Source organism: Convolutriloba macropyga, unplaced genomic scaffold, assembly GCF_964194025.1.
Source record: "Convolutriloba macropyga unplaced genomic scaffold, txConMacr16.3 SCAFFOLD_1903, whole genome shotgun sequence".
NCBI lineage: Eukaryota > Metazoa > Xenacoelomorpha > Acoela > Convolutidae > Convolutriloba > Convolutriloba macropyga.
Window position 1 is genome coordinate 1 of NW_027450342.1, and position 7,500 is coordinate 7,500.

Genomic DNA, 7,500 nt, shown 5'->3' on the forward strand with positions numbered 1-7,500 from the left:
AAAGCAATAAGTATTATGCTGTTTCTAGTACGCGAAAGCAGAAACATCAGCATGTGAAAGTTGTGAAGTTGAAGAATTTTTTGTGTTGAGTACGATGTTGTTACTAGTAACCATGTCGACAGCTGAGAACTGTTCTCTAACCAATAGAAGGTGAAACTTCTGTATGTGAAAAGGCAATTTGAGCGAGATTTCTTAGCAGACTAGTATTATGTTGTTTCTAGTAGGCGAAAGCCGAAACATCAACATGTGAAAATCTGATATTAAATCCTCAATCATTTTCCCTAGTATTATACAGCTACTAGTAGCCGTAATTGGTCAGGGAAACATTGTTGACCGGTGAAACTTCACATGGGAAAGACACACAAATTACTTGACAAAACAATAAGTATTATGCTGTTTCTAGTATGCGAAAGCAGAAACATCAGCATGTGAAAGTTGTGAAGTTGAAAAGTTTTTGTGTTGAGTACGGTGTTGTTACTAGTAACCATGTCGACAGCTGGAAAGCTGTTCTCTAACCAATAAAAGGTAAAAACTTCTGTATCTGAAGAGGCGGGCGTGATTGAGATTTTTAACAGACTAGTATTATGTTGTTTCTAGTAGGCGAGAGCCGAAACATCGACATGTGAACATCTGGTTTTTTAAATCATGAGTCAATTCTCCCTAGTATGATACAGTTGTTAGCCGGTATTGGTAACAGTAGAACAGAGATTTGGAGGGCAAAACCTGCTCATGGGAAATGCTCACAGAGCGCTATCTACCAGTACACATAGTATTATGCTGTTTCTAGTACGCGCGAGCCGAAACATCAGCATGTGAAATGTGTAATCGTGGGTAACTCTAAGTGTGTAGAGTACTGTGTAGTAACTAGTAGCCATGCCAAAGCATGCATTGAAACTCTTCGTGATTTAAAAAGCTCAAAGCAAGATTGACGAGGCCGCAAGGCTATGTCTTTCTAAATTCGAACAAATCGAAAGATTGTTCAAAGTACAATTAAACTGATTGATCCTGTCAGTTGCCATATGCTTGTCTGAAAGACTAAGCCATGCATGTGCAAGCGAAGCTTGAAAAAGTGGAACCGCGAATGGCTCATTAAATCAGTTACTATCTATTAGTTGATTTGCAAGCTAAATGAATAACTGCGGTAACCCTGCAGCTAATGCATGCTGATTGTCCGACACTGTCGGAGACTTTTACAAGACTACACCGGGTGATTTGCTAAGTACAGACACATCCCGTGATGAGTCCTAGTAACTGAAAGATCCCAGATAGCTTCGGCTTGGGGACGGAACTTCCGAATTTCTGACCTATCAACCTATGATGGTAGTGTAACGGACTACCATGGTTGTGACGGGTAACGGGGAATCAGGGTTCGATTCCGGAGAGGGAGCCTTAGAAACGGCTACCACATCCAAGGAAGGCAGCAGGCACGCAAATTACCCACTCTCCGCACGAGGAGGTAGTGACTAGAAATAATGATATGAACCTTTATGGTTTGTAATCAGAATGGAATGGACTTAAAAGCTCCATTGATGAACGAGTAGAGGGCAAGTCTGGTGCCAGCAGCCGCGGTAATACCAGCCTCTACAAGCGTATGCAATAGTTGCTGCGTTTAAAAAGCTCATAGTTGGATCTGTTTGAGTAGAACGGCAACATGGTCTTCAGTTAAATCTGTTGACTCGTTCCGCTCATCCTTCGCATCGAAGAAATAGTTTGCACTTAAATGTGACGAACTGTGGAAACGGTGTTTTCACCCTGAGAAAATTAGAGTGTTCAAAGCATCCTTTGGGATCGAATAATAAAGCATGGAATAATGGAGAATGACCCGCTACTCGATTGATGCCGGTTGGCTGAGTGCGGTAATGATTGAAAGGAAACAGACGGGGGCATTTGTATTGCTACGTTAGAGGTGAAATTCTTGGATCGTGGCAAGACAAACTACTGCGAAAGCATTTGCCAAGAATGTTTTCATTAATCAAGAACGAAAGTCAGAGTATTGAAGAGGATTAGATACCCTCGTAATTCTGACCATAAACTATACCAACCTACAATTTGTCAAAGTCGATCTTGACTTGGCAAGAGATTAACCGGGAAACCAAAGTTTATTGGTTCCGGGGGAAGTATGGTTGCAAAATCGAAACTTAAAGGAATTGACGGAAGGGCACCACCAGGAGTGGAGCCTGCGGCTTAATTTGACTCAACACGGGAAAACTCACCCGGTCCAGACATCTTAAGGATTGACAGATTGAATATCTTTCATGATTATATGGGCGGTGGTGCATGGCCGTTCTTAGTTAGTGGAGTGATCTGTCTGGTTAATTCCGATAACGAACGAGATCTTCTCCATCTAAATAATGAAATTCACTATATGTGAATTCAAACACTTCTTAGAGGAACTATGCGGAATTAAATACCGCAGATGAAGTGAGGCTATAACAGGTCTGTGATGCCCTTAGATGTTCTGGACTGCACGCGCGCTACACTGTGTACTTTTAGATTGAGTACTCAGCCCTTGGTCCGAAATGGACTGGGCAATCAGAGAAAAGTACAGCGCTTCAAGGGGATCGTCTGTTGTAACTTGCAGACGTGAACCAGGAATTCCTGGTACTTATGAGTCAACAACTCATAGGGATTACGTCCCTGCCCTTTGTACACACCGCCCGTCGCTACTACTGATTGGATAGTTAAGCAAGAATTGCAAATTCCTACTGTTGGGACTTCGGTCTCCGGCAACGGGATGAAGCGGATCGAGCTTAATTGTCTAGAGGAAGTAAAAGTCGTAACAAGGTTTCCGTAGGGGAACCTGCGGAAGGATCAGTGATTGATTCCTTCGGGCATGGCTGCTGGTAGAGGCCATGTCTGTAGTGCGCATGACGCTCTGTCGCTAGAGATTGCTTGGCAACCAATCTCGAATTATGTATCGAGCTCAAAAACTACTTGTGTGGATACATAGTTCAGCAGTCATGGCAAGGGACTGCTTAAAGGGAGACTAGTTAGCAAAAGCAGCCTAGCAGAACTGCAGCTATCTAGATCTCAGAAGCTGGGTTATAGAAGCCCAGCTATAGACTTGTGAATGAGAAAGGCCTAAAAAGGTCCACAAGTCGCGTGGTTAGAACCGACACGCAAAAATCCCAGCGAGTGACAGAGCGTTGCGCTGTTCAGTGGGAAAGAGTTGAGCTACTCGGGGCGCCCACTGAACTTGCTCCGAGCCAAAGGCTCGAAAAAACACAGCTTAGCCTCAGATCCTTTACATAGAAGGCTAGCTAAAATAAACTTACCTTGGACGAGGGTAAAGTTTAGTCAGTTCTTAGGGGAGAGTAATCCACAGCTTCTCGCCCTCTGAACATTCTCCCAGATATGTAGGTCTGGGAGAGTCTCCTCCTGTTCTTCGGAATCTGGAGGTAGACAAAGACAGTACGATACGATCTTGCATCGGGATGACTAACCGATAATGATCATAATCTGACAATTTTTCCGGCTTGAGGCACCGGAGTCAGATTAAAGACACATACTGAACTAAAGGCGTATGTGCAAAGCTTGTCGGAGTGTAGAGAGTCAAGCTGAGTTGACTCGTCACGTGGTGATGACAACAGCCATGTGCAAAACACTCACAACTTTATCGTCTATGTGGAAAAGGTTGCTAACAGCGCTCTCTATGAGAGGCCCTCGCATATAACTATACGAGGAAAAGGCGATAGAGTTGTTTGAATGTGGGGCAGGTTCATCGACAAGCTAAGTTGATCACATTCTTGTTGTGGCATCCTACTAGAATTGGTCACGGTCTGCACCAACTCTCCCCAAGTTGGCCAGACTTAAAACTAGAAATAAGGTTTGCAGCTATGTGAACCTAGAAACTGTAAAGGAGTTGAAAGAACTTAAAGGAATTGAAAGAGGCCTTGAGGTATATCCTCTTGGTAAAGACCCACAAAAGCTCACAAAAGTGGCTTCGAAGGGCAAAACTGGTTCATCCAAAACAATTGGAGAGCTTAAAGCAGAACCAATTCGAATGAAACACTATTGGTGAAACTTCATCATGAGAACGTCACAAGCTGATCACGCTCTATGATATGACTAGTATTATGTTGCTTCTAGTAGGCTAAGCGCAAGCCGAAACATCAACATGTGAAAGTCGTAGAATTTTGCAATCAAACTGTGGCTAGTACTGTGATGTTACTAGTAACCTGGTGTTCCGTCATATGGCCAAGAGAGCATTTGAAGGCGAAACTTCTGCATGGGAAAGCTGCATCATGATCAAAATTTTATATCGAGTATTATGTTGACGTTAGTAGGCCTTGGCCGAAAACGCAGCATGTGAAAGGTATAGATAAAAGTTATTGTTGCAGTCAGTACTGTGTAGTTACTAGTAGCTGGATTTAAGCTCAAAATGAGACACTGTTGGTGAAACTTCATCATGAGAATGTCACAAGCTGATCAAGCTCTATGATATGACTAGTATTATGTTGCTTCTAGTAGGCTAAGCGCAAGCCGAAACATCAACATGTGAAAGTCGTAGAATTTTGCGATCAAATTGTGGCTAGTACTGTGATGTTACTAGTAACCTTGTGTTACGTCATATGGCCAAGAGAGCATTTGAAGGCGAAACTTCTGCATGGGGAAGCTGCATCATGAACAAAAGTTTATATCGAGTATTATGTTGACATTAGTAGGCCCTGGCCGAAAGCGCAGCATGTGAAAGGTATAGATAAAAGTTATCGTTGCAGTCAGTACTGTGTAGTTACTAGTAGCTGGATTTAAGCTCGAAATGAGACACTGTTGGTGAAACTTCATCATGAGAACGTCACAAGCTGATCACGCTCCATGATATGACTAGTATTATGTTGCTTCTAGTAGGCTAAGCGCAAGCCGAAACATCAACATGTGAAAGTCGTAGAATTTTGCGATCAAATTGTGGCTAGTACTGTGATGTTACTAGTAACCTTGTGTTACGTCATATGGCCAAGAGAGCATTTGAAGGCGAAACTTCTGCATGGGGAAGCTGCATCATGAACAAAAGTTTATATCGAGTATTATGTTGACGTTAGTAGGCCCTGGCCGAAAGCGCAGCATGTGAAAGGTATAGATAAAAGTTAGCGTTGCAGTCAGTACTGTGTAGTTACTAGTAGCTGGATTTAAGCTCGAAATGAGACACTGTTGGTGAAACTTCATCATGAGAACGTCACAAGCTGATCACGCTCTATGATATGACTAGTATTATGTTGCTTCTAGTAGGCTAAGCGCAAGCCGAAACATCAACATGTGAAAGTCGTAGAATTTTGCAATCAAACTGTGGCTAGTACTGTGATGTTACTAGTAACCTTTTCTTACGTCATATGGCCAAGAGAGCATTTGAAGGCGAAACTTCTGCATGGGGAAGCTGCATCATGAACAAAAGTTTATATCGAGTATTATGTTGACGTTAGTAGGCCCTGGCCGAAAGCGCAGCATGTGAAAGGTATAGATAAAAGTTATCGTTGCAGTCAGTACTGTGTAGTTACTAGTAGCTGGATTTAAGCTCGAAGTGAGACACTGTTGGTGAAACTTCATCATGAGAACGTCACAAGCTGATCACGCTCTATGATATGACTAGTATTATGTTGCTTATAGTAGGCTAAGCGCAAGCCGAAACATCAACATGTGAAAGTCGTAGAATTTTGCGATCAAACTGTGGCTAGTACTTTGATGATGCTTGTAGCCAACCGAATTGGTTGAAAAGCCCAATAAGTAAGCTAACTTGGGAGAGCTTGTTGGAAACCAAATGCTACTAGATTGGTCCAAATACATCCTTCAACAGGGGATCACTTGGCTCGCTTTACGAAGAGGAGCACAGCTATATGTGTTAATTCGGTATGAATCGCAAGATTTGTTTACCGACCTCTCTAACGCAAAAGGCGGTCTCGGCTTCGGCTGTTGACTGCGTCCGATTCAGGGTTATATAACTCTCGATTGAACACATTGATGTTCTATTGTTGGTGCTTCCAATAAAATTGGAACACTTAAAGCAGAACCGATTCAAATAATAGCATTCTGATCAATGATTGCATTCCTTGATCAAGAACTGCTGGAGTCATTGTGATGGCGAATTTTCTTCATAAGAAAATTGCAAAGAGACGGAACTTAATGAGACTAGTATTATGTTGTTTCTAGTAAGCGGAAGCTGAAACAGCAACATGTGAAAATCAAGTTTTGTTCAATGATCTCGAGGCGATAAGTACTATGAAGCAACTAGTAGCCTAAGCATGACTCAGATTTGAGACAGTCAAAAAGACTGGCGAAACTTCTTCACATGAAAGTTACATAGAGAACTACAAATGTATACAGCGAGTATTATGTTGTTTCTAGTAGGCGAAAGCTGAAACATCAACATGTGAAAGTTGTCTGCAAACTGTAGAACGATATGTGATTAGTACTGTGCTGTTACTAGTAGCCAGTCTGACTGTAGAAGCCAAGACAAAGGGAAACTAATGCATCTGAAAAGGACAAGTTATGGAAAGGTATGCACGATAAGTATTATGTTGTTTCTAGTAAGCGGCAGCTGAAACATCAACATGTGAACGTCGTTGTGTACAGTAACCTAGAACTATATAGTCCTTAGTAACGTGCATTTACTAGTACCTGTAATTGGTATTCAGACTCAGGCAGTTTGGAATAGTTTGGCAAAGATGCACCAGAGAAAACTGGGATTTGATACAGAAATTGTTGAATACAAGTATTATGCTGCTTCTAGTAGGTTGAATCCGAAACATCAGCATGTGAAAATTGAAAACATTTCTGGTTCGAATTGTCACAAGTATTTGGTGATCTGAGTAGCCAAACTCACTACAACGCCAATTGAAGGCAAAAATTCTCAACGGGAAAAGCTATTCTCATTGAATGAGCTAACAAGACGAGTATTATGTTGCTTCTAGTAGGCGAAAGCCAAAACATCAACATGTGAAAGTCTTGCTGAACAAATTTAATGTTGTTGAGCTCAGTACCGTGTGAATTAGTAGCCATAATTGGCGAGCGAAAATTGAACTGGCGAAACTTCGTCTTTGGAAAATTGCAGATGCCGAGCACTTATTTTGCAACGAGTATTATGTTGACTGTAGTAAGCGAAAGCCGAAACAGCAACATGTGAAAGCTGTTGAAATTTGTGGTCATTTTGCAATAAGTACAAGGAGTGTAACTAGTAGCCAGGTCAAAATTTGGGATAAGAATGAGCAAAAATTCTGCATGAGAACAGTTGAAATTATGAAACTAAATTACAAAGACTAGTATTATGTTGTTTCGAGTACGCGAAAGCGGAAACATCAACATGTGAACGTTTGTAACGAAGTTTCGTTAATTTTCAGCCTAGTACTGAGCAAGAACGAGTAGCCTCATCTCCAATCCCACGCAAAATGTAGTGAAATATGTGAGTGAACCTTATTCACGGTGAGGGTTTCCCGAGGTCTGTATTGCAGCGAGTATTATGTTGCTTCTAGTAAGCGAAAGCTGAAACAACAACATTTGAAAGTTGGAATT

The 7,500-nt window shown here is 41.8% G+C and overlaps 1 pseudogene; it reads left to right on the forward strand.

The window, feature by feature from the left end:
* Positions 1 to 5,776: 5,776 nt before the first annotated feature.
* On the forward strand, positions 5,777 to 5,928 carry LOC142355813 (5.8S ribosomal RNA; annotated as a pseudogene).
* The last annotated feature ends 1,572 nt before the right edge of the window (positions 5,929 to 7,500 follow it).